Raw genomic sequence first — 14,325 nt, forward strand, 5'->3', positions numbered from 1 at the left:
TATATATTACTAACTCATTTTCAGCCTGAGAATAAAACAGTATGGTAACTATGCATTAATGGTTTGGACTAGTCTTTCGTGCAAAGGAAAATAAATAAAAATATAGATACTACATGACCGTTGCGTAGACAAGCAATTACGGTTAATAAATATACAATCTCTTCATTCCCTTACCCACAGGGTGGCAAGAGATCTTGTCTTGGTGAGCAGAAATTTCTCTTCCCGGATTGTGAACCAAATCAGCAATGAATCTCAGGAATCACCTGAACATAGTGAGTCTCTTTAGATACCATCTATTATCTAGGTTATAGGCAGGCCAACTGAAAGACATTGCTTTTTGAAGCCCCATGTACCTACACAGGGTGAGTATATTAACAATGGTACAGTCATTGGTATCTCAATCGACTAAATGTACAGGAAGTTGTAAATAGAAGACTTCAGCGTAAACCTTTGATGGCTCTTGAAATGGAAAAAAAACTCTTGATTAAATGCCACATCAATTACGGCGTTACATTTGGAAAAGAGTGAGGATACGGGGTAACGTAATAGTTTTTTTATGATTAAGTTTATGAAGTTTTTGTATATATTGAACAGTTTGACGTTGTTTTGGCTGCAAAACTATAGGTTTCGTTCATTTAAGCACTATTTAAAATTTGTTTATATTGTCTTTAAGCGTAGAGAACGCTTGATAGTATGTTCTTACTTACAACGTTTCTTACTTCAACCTTTGTTGCACAGCTGTTTAAAGCACAAACTAAGAAAATATCCAGATAAGAAAATAACAAGTTTTATTAAAAAATACTTTTCAATATAAGTTTTACCAAATATTAAATATGCAGTGCTTAGTCAGTACTAAAATGTAGGTATTAAAGACAAAGTTACTATCTAACTTTTAAGACGTAATTAATTATTGTTAAAATATATTATGTTATATCTTAGTTTTCTTTTGCCAGAAGTAGGCTTCTCAGAGCTGTGTATGTATATATATTTTTTCTCAATCGTGGTAACAAGGCAAACTTAACATTGGTGTCGGAATTGTGTTGTAATTCACTTCACTGTTAAAAGTGACAAGATTAAATAAAAAAATATTATTATTAATGCCTCTTACCAAAGTAAAACAATAACGATATATTAAATAAAGAGATATAGCTGTAAGAAAACTTAATATAAAAAAGAACAATACATATATATCTTATGATTTAGAAATCAGATTAAATCATCGTACAAAACTCGCATTGGAAAAATGTATTTAAATTTTATTACAAAAGTAAATGTAAACGATCTAACTGTAGTGATATATAAATATTTAATAGAAATTTTTATTTTTACAGCACTTAATTATCATAACGCTCATAATACACACGTTTTGTAAATTATAATTAATTCATCAGTGTAACAGTCTTCCACATAACTCGTACACTTCAAACGCGACAAAAACTATACCATGGAGGAATTAACAAAGAGAACATCTGAATATATATTTCTATTTGCCTGTAGGGATTCATATGTCAAATGAAACGAAATTCGTGTTTATTAATAGTTTTAATATGGATGGAGAAACATCATAAACACGGAAATGTCATCGTATATAATTTTTTATTTCTTCATTCTACTTTTTGCTGAACATTGAAATGTCTATATTATAACTTTTTCCATTTATCTCATTTTTAGATATTACTATGGTGACAGCAAACTCTCTCAGCACCTATATGTTTTATTTATAACATCGCGTAATATACGTACGTCTCAGATGTAATTCAGTCGCACCTAGTGGTTTCATTTTAATTTTGTAATTGCTACTGTTCGCTCAATGGTATTTAAGTATTTGAAATATTTATTAATTGTCTTTCTTTATTTTTGTCAAAGTAATGGTATATGCTTTCTTTCCTTAAACGGTTAGGAAACCTTAGAAAAATTCAATGTTGTGACCAACATAAATTATACTAAATGCTTTCAGTTCTTTCAGTAAATCAAATTCTAGAATAAAACTATCGTCTGTGGAAATGTGGGAAGACTACGAGAGAGGTTCAATTTGCTTTTCTAGACGGAAAAAAATGTTTTTGAGTCTATATACTTTGTGGAAGCGATGTGGCAAACAGTAGATAATTGTAATGTTGGAGGCAGACTAATTAATCCATTCAGAGTTTGTACAAGCACTGTCGCTACTATGTCGGAATTGCTGATGAGTCATTGGAAACGTTTAGCATCTGCGGAGGAATTACACAAATATTTTCATTCTTTTGGTTGTATTTTGTTATCAAATTATGTGAACCGTACAGCAGAAAACTTAAGTTAAGAAACTAGGAGTTACAGTCAGCAATGTTATACGTTCATGTGTTGTGTATGTATATATATATATATATATATATATATATATATATATATATATATATTCTCTTAATCGTGGTAACAAGGCAAACTCAAAATTGGTGTCGGAATTGTGTTGTAATTCATTTCACTGTTAAAAGTGACAAGATTAAATAAAAAAATATTATTATTAATGCCTCTTACCAAAGTAAAAGAATAACGATATATTAAATAAAGAGATACTAGTTTTAATCCAATTCGTGAATCTTACATACAAATGATATCTGGGTAGTAAATAATGACAACTATCAAGTTTTCATTTCTTTACCAGAATTACGTTATAAACGTAATAAATATAGTAATCTGTATGGTATAAAGAAATTGTATGTAACTGGTTATTAATTAATTTATAATATTAGGCTATAATAGTATTTATTGTATATTATTTTTAAAAAATACAAAAGATGTCCGCGGACGATTTCAAAGGAAATTTTACCAAAATGAAAAATAGAACGTTCACATAAGAACCGATTTTATAATGATTATACAAAATCCTGTTTATTGACGAATTTTGGCAGAAGTGTTCAAACAGAACAGCTAAATAGATCTGTATCCTATTTACGATGTGTGATCAAGTGAAAGAGAATCATAAACGACCTGTTTTCCTGCACTCACCCATAGGTTACATCTCATTGATCCGAAATAAACTTTGTTTAAATTTGTATTTGTTGTTTATAATCCTTCTGGAGTGAAGTGGTATTAATAGCTTTCATAAAAAATTCGTATTAAGGTATTATGAGACAAAACGTACCCAAAGGATTTACGAATTAAGAAGTTATATATTTATAAAAGATTTCTAAAGTGTGAGTCGATTACAGTAGTACTCAAATACGATATAATGTGATCATGTATGGCTCTTTTCCAGTTCAGATATGGTGAGATACAGGATAATCCTGAAGTAAAAATTAATATATAATATATCTTGTAGGGGAGAGAGATGCTTCAATCAGACGGATTTGAGATTCAACTTCTTCAGCAATTCAGTCACTAATGTCCGCTAGATAATTAAAAAATCAGAGCCTGTGGGAGAACCAGTGTTTGTAGAGGTTGGATTATTATTGGGTTCAAAGATCTTTTAGGTGAAGAAAATCGAAACGTTTGAGGAATTCAAGGAAATTAATATTATTAATACTGTAAAAACGTCAAATACCCTAGACCTTCTGCAAAAATCGGTTATGAATGGACTACTCACCAGTTGTAATAACTGGAAACTCGGAAGTGAGAAAACCCTGAAACTGTTAATATTTAAGACCTAAGTTGAAATGGATGTCGTGAAGGTATCATAGAAATTAGACGATACGTCAGAGGTCTATTTTCTAAAAATATAAGTACTGAATTATACTAATCCAGGAAAGCTCACCATTTGAAGAAATTCATCTTTGACGTATTTATAGGGCTAGTTTGACTAATCAAAGTATTTTTTTTTTTAAGTAATAAGTTAAATAATTCACATGTAATTCAAATAAGTAACGTTGTGATATTTTTCTGTAACAAAGTAAATAGGCACTGATCAGCTTAATTTGGTACTGTGGACCTCATTAACACGTATGTAGGTGTATAATGGCGTGAGCAGAAAACAAGTGATGTAAATTATCTGTGAATAAAATATTTCAAGGTATTATATCCAATATTGTAGAAGAGGCTGTAATATAGTGAGAGAAGAGCAAGGATGAATAAACCGTATTAACTTGTGTTTGAAGTTGTTAACCTGAGAGGTGTGGGTGGTGGGTGTGAACATGAATGAGCCGAGTTCAGTCAGGGGTTTACTGTGTAGGAGATAACTAGTATCCCAGTATTGGTGATGAGGCTGTAATATAATGAGATGAAAGCAAGGATGAATAAACCGTATTCACTTGTGTTTGAAGTTGTTAACCTGAGAGGTGTGGGTGGTGGGTGTGAACATGAATGAGCCGAGTTTCACTCAGGGGTTTACTGTGTAGGAGATAAATAGTATCCCAGTATTGGTGATGAGGTTGTAATATAGTGAGATGAGAGCAAGGATGAATAAACCGTATTCACTTGTGTTTGAAGTTGTTAACCTGAGAGGTGTGGGTGGTGGGTGTGAACATGAATGAGTCGAGTTCACTCAGGAGTTTACTGTGTAGGAGATAACTAGTATCCCAGTATTGTAGATGAGGCTGGAATATAGTGAGATGAGAGCAAGGATGAATAAACCGTATTCACTTGTGTTTGAAGTTGTTAACCTGAGAGGTGTGGGTGGTGGGTGTGAACATGAATGAGCCGAGTTCACTCAGGGAGTTTACTGTGTAGGAGATAACTAGTATCCCAGTATTGTAGATGAGGCTGGAATATAGTGAGATGAGAGCAAGGATGAATAAACCGTATTCACTTGTGTTTGAAGTTGTTAACCTGAGAGGTGTGGGTGGTGGGTGTGAACATGAATGAGCCGAGTTCAGTCAGGGGTTTACTGTGTAGGAGATAACTAGTATCCCAGTATTGGTGATGTATTTTACCTTTCATTATTGCGTTGCACAGTCAGTAGAAACCTTCACTTTAGTCTGTAGTTTCCTTTTCCTCTATTAATAGATAATATACTATTAATTGTTTTTGTAGATTTGTACTGTAATTTTATTGCATGGCGTAAAAACCTAATCGATTCCCTATTTATAGCATCATGATTAAGGCTGTAATTCTTAACACGTCTTTGTTATTGACGTTCTACAAGTGAATGACAAGGTCTAAACTCGTACTTAGGGCTAGTATTACTGAAGGAGATGAAGCTATGGAGCTAATCATGGGATTAAAGTTTTTTTGCGTACAGAACTGGTATAGACACACGTTGGTTAGATGTTATTCACACAAAATGTGAATAGTTCTACGTGATAAAGATTGACTCAGGATGACGTTTCCACACATTTTTAATAAAATGGAGTTGAAACCCTGAGGGTTAAAACCATTTTCTAAACAAATATAAAAGTTGCCTTTAGTTGAGAGGGTCTTAGAACTAATAGGTATGAATGTGATATAGAAAAAAAGGTTTATAACAAAATTAACAACGCTCGATATCGAAATGTTTTGTGGAGAACTAAATATGTTCTGTTTTTAACATGAAGGATAGTGTAAGTGTAATTTAGAAGTGTAACGTTTCAAATTCATTAAAACAAACCTATTTTTGTGTCATCATGGATATTGGATAGTAAAAAATAGAAATGAAAATAATATCTAAGATGATAATAAATGATTTTAAGAAGTTGACGTACGATACATGAAAGATATTTCCGTAACATCTTTGGTGACTTCTTGTGTTAGCATAATGTATTATAGCTATAATCCGGTATCATCCGTTACAATCATCTGATATAGTTGGTGAGGTATTGTCACTGAATTAATTCTTCTTGCCTCCATTTAATTTTGGATTGGTATTTGACCAAATTTTGAATTAGGCAAATGAAAAGGTCTATAATTTATGATGTTGCAAAGTTTTCGTAAGGTGTTTATCACAAACCTGTATACAGATAAAGGCATATGACAATGTTTTTTCGCAATATATATATATATATATATATATATATATATATATATATATATATATATATACTAACTCATTTTCAGCCTGAGAATAAAACAGTATGGTAACTATGCATTAATGGTTTGACTAGTCTTTCGTGCAAAGGAAAATAAATAAAAATATAGATACTAGACATGCGTAGACAAGCAATTACGGTTAATAAATATACAATCTCTTCATTCCCTTACCCACAGGGTGGCAAGAGATCTTGTCTTGGTGAGCAGAAATTTCTCTTCCCGGATTGTGAACCAAATCAGCAATGAATCTCAGGAATCACCTGAACATAGTGAGTCTCTTTAGATACCATCTATTATCTAGGTTATAGGCAGGCAACTGAAAGACATTGCTTTTTGAAGCCCCATGTACCTACACAGGGTGAGTATATTAACAATGGTACAGTCATTGGTATCTCAATCGACTAAATGTACAGGAAGTTGTAAATAGAAGACTTCAGCGTAAACCTTTGATGGCTCTTGAAATGGAAAAAAACTCTTGATTAAATGCCACATCAATTACGGCGTTACATTTGGAAGAGTGAGGATACGGGGTACGTAATAGTTTTTTATGATTAAGTTTATGAAGTTTTGTATATATTGAACAGTTTGACGTTGTTTTGGCTGCAAAACTATAGGTTTCGTTCATTTAAGCACTATTTAAAATTTGTTTATATTGTCTTTAAGCGTAGAGAACGCTTGATAGTATGTTCTTACTTACAACGTTTCTTACTTCAACCTTTGTTGCACAGCTGTTTAAAGCACAAACTAAGAAAATATCCAGATAAGAAAATAACAAGTTTTATTAAAAAATACTTTTCAATATAAGTTTTACCAAATATTAAATATGCAGTGCTTAGTCAGTACTAAAATGTAGGTATTAAAGACAAAGTTACTATCTAACTTTTAAGACGTAATTAATTATTGTTATAATATATTATGTTATATCTTAGTTTTCTTTTGCCAGAAGTAGGCTTCTCAGAGCTGTGTATGTATATATATTTTTTCTCAATCGTGGTAACAAGGCAAACTTAACATTGGTGTCGGAATTGTGTTGTAATTCACTTCACTGTTAAAAGTGACAAGATTAAATAAAAAAATATTATTATTAATGCCTCTTACCAAAGTAAAACAATAACGATATATTAAATAAAGAGATATAGCTGTAAGAAAACTTAATATAAAAAAGAACAATACATATATATCTTATGATTTAGAAATCAGATTAAATCATCGTACAAAACTCGCATTGGAAAAATGTATTTAAATTTTATTACAAAAGTAAATGTAAACGATCTAACTGTAGTGATATATAAATATTTAATAGAAATTTTTATTTTTACAGCACTTAATTATCATAACGCTCATAATACACACGTTTTGTAAATTATAATTAATTCATCAGTGTAACAGTCTTCCACATACTCGTACACTTCAAACGCGACAAAAAACTATACCATGGAGGAATTAACAAAGAGAACATCTGAATATATATTTCTATTTGCCTGTAGGGATTCATATGTCAAATGAAACGAAATTCGTGTTTATTAATAGTTTTAATATGGATGGAGAAACATCATAAACACGGAAATGTCATCGTATATAATTTTTTATTTCTTCATTCTACTTTTTGCTGAACATTGAAATGTCTATATTATAACTTTTTCCATTTATCTCATTTTTAGATATTACTATGGTGACAGCAAACTCTCTCAGCACCTATATGTTTTATTTATAACATCGCGTAATATACGTACGTCTCAGATGTAATTCAGTCGCACCTAGTGGTTTCATTTTAATTTTGTAATTGCTACTGTTCGCTCAATGGTATTTAAGTATTTGAAATATTTATTAATTGTCTTTCTTTATTTTTGTCAAAGTAATGGTATATGCTTTCTTTCCTTAAACGGTTAGGAAACCTTAGAAAAATTCAATGTTGTGACCAACATAAATTATACTAAATGCTTTCAGTTCGTGGTAAATCAAATTCTAGAATAAAACTATCGTCTGTGGAAATGTGGGAAGACTACGAGAGAGGTTCAATTTGCTTTTCTAGACGGAAAAAATGTTTTTGAGTCTATATACTTTGTGGAAGCGATGTGGCAAACAGTAGATAATTGTAATGTTGGAGGCAGACTAATTAATCCATTCAGAGTTTGTACAAGCACTGTCGCTACTATGTCGGAATTGCTGATGAGTCATTGGAAACGTTTAGCATCTGCGGAGGAATTACACAAATATTTTCATTCTTTTGGTTGTATTTTGTTATCAAATTATGTGAACCGTACAGCAGAAAACTTAAGTTAAGAAACTAGGAGTTACAGTCAGCAATGTTATACGTTCATGTGTTGTGTATGTATATATATATATATATATATATATATATATATATATATATATATATATATATTCTCTTAATCGTGGTAACAAGGCAAACTCAAAATTGGTGTCGGAATTGTGTTGTAATTCATTTCACTGTTAAAAGTGACAAGATTAAATAAAAAAATATTATTATTAATGCCTCTTACCAAAGTAAAAGAATAACGATATATTAAATAAAGAGATACTAGTTTTAATCCAATTCGTGAATCTTACATACAAATGATATCTGGGTAGTAAATAATGACAACTATCAAGTTTTCATTTCTTTACCAGAATTACGTTATAACGTAATAAATATAGTAATCTGTATGGTATAAAGAAATTGTATGTAACTGGTTATTAATTAATTTATAATATTAGGCTATAATAGTATTTATTGTATATTATTTTTAAAAAATACAAAAGATGTCCGCGGACGATTTCAAAGGAAATTTTACCAAAATGAAAAATAGAACGTTCACATAAGAACCGATTTTATAATGATTATACAAAATCCTGTTTATTGACGAATTTTGGCAGAAGTGTTTCAAACAGAACAGCTAAATAGATCTGTATCCTATTTCCGATGTGTGATCAAGTGAAAGAGAATCATAAACGACCTGTTTCCTGCACTCACCCATAGGTTACATCTCATTGATCCGAAATAAACTTTGTTTAAATTTGTATTTGTTGTTTATAATCCTTCTGGAGTGAAGTGGTATTAATAGCTTTCATAAAAAATTCGTATTAAGGTATTATGAGACAAAACGTACCCAAAGGATTTACGAATTAAGAAGTTATATATTTATAAAAGATTTCTAAAGTGTGAGTCGATTACAGTAGTACTCAAATACGATATAATGTGATCATGTATGGCTCTTTTCCAGTTCAGATATGGTGAGATACAGGATAATCCTGAAGTAAAAATTAATATATAATATATCTTGTAGGGGAGAGAGATGCTTCAATCAGACGGATTTGAGATTCAACTTCTTCAGCAATTCAGTCACTAATGTCCGCTAGATAATTAAAAAATCAGAGCCTGTGGGAGAACCAGTGTTTGTAGAGGTTGGATTATTATTGGGTTCAAAGATCTTTTAGGTGAAGAAAATCGAAACGTTTGAGGAATTCAAGGAAATTAATATTATTAATACTGTAAAAACGTCAAATACCCTAGACCTTCTGCAAAAATCGGTTATGAATGGACTACTCACCAGTTGTAATAACTGGAAACTCGGAAGTGAGAAAACCCTGAAACTGTTAATATTTAAGACCTAAGTTGAAATGGATGTCGTGAAGGTATCATAGAAATTAGACGATACGTCAGAGGTCTATTTTCTAAAAATATAAGTACTGAATTATACTAATCCAGGAAAGCTCACCATTTGAAGAAATTCATCTTTGACGTATTTATAGGGCTAGTTTGACTAATCAAAGTATTTTTTTAAGTAATAAGTTAAATAATTCACATGTAATTCAAATAAGTAACGTTGTGATATTTTTCTGTAACAAAGTAAATAGGCACTGATCAGCTTAATTTGGTACTGTGGACCTCATTAACACGTATGTAGGTGTATAATGGCGTGAGCAGAAAACAAGTGATGTAAATTATCTGTGAATAAAATATTTCAAGGTATTATATCCAATATTGTAGAAGAGGCTGTAATATAGTGAGAGAAGAGCAAGGATGAATAAACCGTATTAACTTGTGTTTGAAGTTGTTAACCTGAGAGGTGTGGGTGGTGGGTGTGAACATGAATGAGCCGAGTTCAGTCAGGGGTTTACTGTGTAGGAGATAACTAGTATCCCAGTATTGGTGATGAGGCTGTAATATAATGAGATGAAAGCAAGGATGAATAAACCGTATTCACTTGTGTTTGAAGTTGTTAACCTGAGAGGTGTGGGTGGTGGGTGTGAACATGAATGAGCCGAGTTCACTCAGGGGTTTACTGTGTAGGAGATAAATAGTATCCCAGTATTGGTGATGAGGTTGTAATATAGTGAGATGAGAGCAAGGATGAATAAACCGTATTCACTTGTGTTTGAAGTTGTTAACCTGAGAGGTGTGGGTGGTGGGTGTGAACATGAATGAGTCGAGTTCACTCAGGAGTTTACTGTGTAGGAGATAACTAGTATCCCAGTATTGTAGATGAGGCTGGAATATAGTGAGATGAGAGCAAGGATGAATAAACCGTATTCACTTGTGTTTGAAGTTGTTAACCTGAGAGGTGTGGGTGGTGGGTGTGAACATGAATGAGCCGAGTTCACTCAGGAGTTTACTGTGTAGGAGATAACTAGTATCCCAGTATTGTAGATGAGGCTGGAATATAGTGAGATGAGAGCAAGGATGAATAAACCGTATTCACTTGTGTTTGAAGTTGTTAACCTGAGAGGTGTGGGTGGTGGGTGTGAACATGAATGAGCCGAGTTCAGTCAGGGGTTTACTGTGTAGGAGATAACTAGTATCCCAGTATTGGTGATGTATTTTACCTTTCATTATTGCGTTGCACAGTCAGTAGAAACCTTCACTTTAGTCTGTAGTTTCCTTTTCCTCTATTAATAGATAATATACTATTAATTGTTTTGTAGATTTGTACTGTAATTTTATTGCATGGCGTAAAAACCTAATCGATTCCCTATTTATAGCATCATGATTAAGGCTGTAATTCTTAACACGTCTTTGTTATTGACGTTCTACAAGTGAATGACAAGGTCTAAACTCGTACTTAGGGCTAGTATTACTGAAGGAGATGAAGCTATGGAGCTAATCATGGGATTAAAGTTTTTTGCGTACAGAACTGGTATAGACACACGTTGGTTAGATGTTATTCACACAAAATGTGAATAGTTCTACGTGATAAAGATTGACTCAGGATGACGTTTCCACACATTTTTAATAAAATGGAGTTGAAACCCTGAGGGTTAAAACCATTTTCTAAACAAATATAAAAGTTGCCTTTAGTTGAGAGGGTCTTAGAACTAATAGGTATGAATGTGATATAGAAAAAAAGGTTTATAACAAAATTAACAACGCTCGATATCGAAATGTTTTGTGGAGAACTAAATATGTTCTGTTTTTAACATGAAGGATAGTGTAAGTGTAATTTAGAAGTGTAACGTTTCAAATTCATTAAAACAAACCTATTTTTGTGTCATCATGGATATTGGATAGTAAAAAATAGAAATGAAAATAATATCTAAGATGATAATAAATGATTTTAAGAAGTTGACGTACGATACATGAAAGATATTTCCGTAACATCTTTGGTGACTTCTTGTGTTAGCATAATGTATTATAGCTATAATCCGGTATCATCCGTTACAATCATCTGATATAGTTGGTGAGGTATTGTCACTGAATTAATTCTTCTTGCCTCCATTTAATTTTGGATTGGTATTTGACCAAATTTTGAATTAGGCAAATGAAAAGGTCTATAATTTATGATGTTGCAAAGTTTTCGTAAGGTGTTTATCACAAACCTGTATACAGATAAAGGCATATGACAATGTTTTTTTCGCAATATATATATATATATATATATATATATATATATATATATATATATATATACTAACTCATTTTCAGCCTGAGAATAAAACAGTATGGTAACTATGCATTAATGGTTTGACTAGTCTTTCGTGCAAAGGAAAATAAATAAAAATATAGATACTAGACATGCGTAGACAAGCAATTACGGTTAATAAATATACAATCTCTTCATTCCCTTACCCACAGGGTGGCAAGAGATCTTGTCTTGGTGAGCAGAAATTTCTCTTCCCGGATTGTGAACCAAATCAGCAATGAATCTCAGGAATCACCTGAACATAGTGAGTCTCTTTAGATACCATCTATTATCTAGGTTATAGGCAGGCAACTGAAAGACATTGCTTTTTGAAGCCCCATGTACCTACACAGGGTGAGTATATTAACAATGGTACAGTCATTGGTATCTCAATCGACTAAATGTACAGGAAGTTGTAAATAGAAGACTTCAGCGTAAACCTTTGATGGCTCTTGAAATGGAAAAAAACTCTTGATTAAATGCCACATCAATTACGGCGTTACATTTGGAAGAGTGAGGATACGGGGTACGTAATAGTTTTTTATGATTAAGTTTATGAAGTTTTGTATATATTGAACAGTTTGACGTTGTTTTGGCTGCAAAACTATAGGTTTCGTTCATTTAAGCACTATTTAAAATTTGTTTATATTGTCTTTAAGCGTAGAGAACGCTTGATAGTATGTTCTTACTTACAACGTTTCTTACTTCAACCTTTGTTGCACAGCTGTTTAAAGCACAAACTAAGAAAATATCCAGATAAGAAAATAACAAGTTTTATTAAAAAATACTTTTCAATATAAGTTTTACCAAATATTAAATATGCAGTGCTTAGTCAGTACTAAAATGTAGGTATTAAAGACAAAGTTACTATCTAACTTTTAAGACGTAATTAATTATTGTTATAATATATTATGTTATATCTTAGTTTTCTTTTGCCAGAAGTAGGCTTCTCAGAGCTGTGTATGTATATATATTTTTTCTCAATCGTGGTAACAAGGCAAACTTAACATTGGTGTCGGAATTGTGTTGTAATTCACTTCACTGTTAAAAGTGACAAGATTAAATAAAAAAATATTATTATTAATGCCTCTTACCAAAGTAAAACAATAACGATATATTAAATAAAGAGATATAGCTGTAAGAAAACTTAATATAAAAAAGAACAATACATATATATCTTATGATTTAGAAATCAGATTAAATCATCGTACAAAACTCGCATTGGAAAAATGTATTTAAATTTTATTACAAAAGTAAATGTAAACGATCTAACTGTAGTGATATATAAATATTTAATAGAAATTTTTATTTTTACAGCACTTAATTATCATAACGCTCATAATACACACGTTTTGTAAATTATAATTAATTCATCAGTGTAACAGTCTTCCACATACTCGTACACTTCAAACGCGACAAAAACTATACCATGGAGGAATTAACAAAGAGAACATCTGAATATATATTTCTATTTGCCTGTAGGGATTCATATGTCAAATGAAACGAAATTCGTGTTTATTAATAGTTTTAATATGGATGGAGAAACATCATAAACACGGAAATGTCATCGTATATAATTTTTTATTTCTTCATTCTACTTTTTGCTGAACATTGAAATGTCTATATTATAACTTTTTCCATTTATCTCATTTTTAGATATTACTATGGTGACAGCAAACTCTCTCAGCACCTATATGTTTTATTTATAACATCGCGTAATATACGTACGTCTCAGATGTAATTCAGTCGCACCTAGTGGTTTCATTTTAATTTTGTAATTGCTACTGTTCGCTCAATGGTATTTAAGTATTTGAAATATTTATTAATTGTCTTTCTTTATTTTTGTCAAAGTAATGGTATATGCTTTCTTTCCTTAAACGGTTAGGAAACCTTAGAAAAATTCAATGTTGTGACCAACATAAATTATACTAAATGCTTTCAGTTCGTGGTAAATCAAATTCTAGAATAAAACTATCGTCTGTGGAAATGTGGGAAGACTACGAGAGAGGTTCAATTTGCTTTTCTAGACGGAAAAAATGTTTTTGAGTCTATATACTTTGTGGAAGCGATGTGGCAAACAGTAGATAATTGTAATGTTGGAGGCAGACTAATTAATCCATTCAGAGTTTGTACAAGCACTGTCGCTACTATGTCGGAATTGCTGATGAGTCATTGGAAACGTTTAGCATCTGCGGAGGAATTACACAAATATTTTCATTCTTTTGGTTGTATTTTGTTATCAAATTATGTGAACCGTACAGCAGAAAACTTAAGTTAAGAAACTAGGAGTTACAGTCAGCAATGTTATACGTTCATGTGTTGTGTATGTATATATATATATATATATATATATATATATATATATATATATATATATTCTCTTAATCGTGGTAACAAGGCAAACTCAAAATTGGTGTCGGAATTGTGTTGTAATTCATTTCACTGTTAAAAGTGACAAGATTAAATAAAAAAATATTATTATTAATGCCTCTTACCAAAGTAAAAGAATAAC

Source organism: Homalodisca vitripennis, chromosome 2 (genome assembly GCF_021130785.1).
Source record: "Homalodisca vitripennis isolate AUS2020 chromosome 2, UT_GWSS_2.1, whole genome shotgun sequence".
Lineage (NCBI taxonomy): Eukaryota > Metazoa > Arthropoda > Insecta > Hemiptera > Cicadellidae > Homalodisca > Homalodisca vitripennis.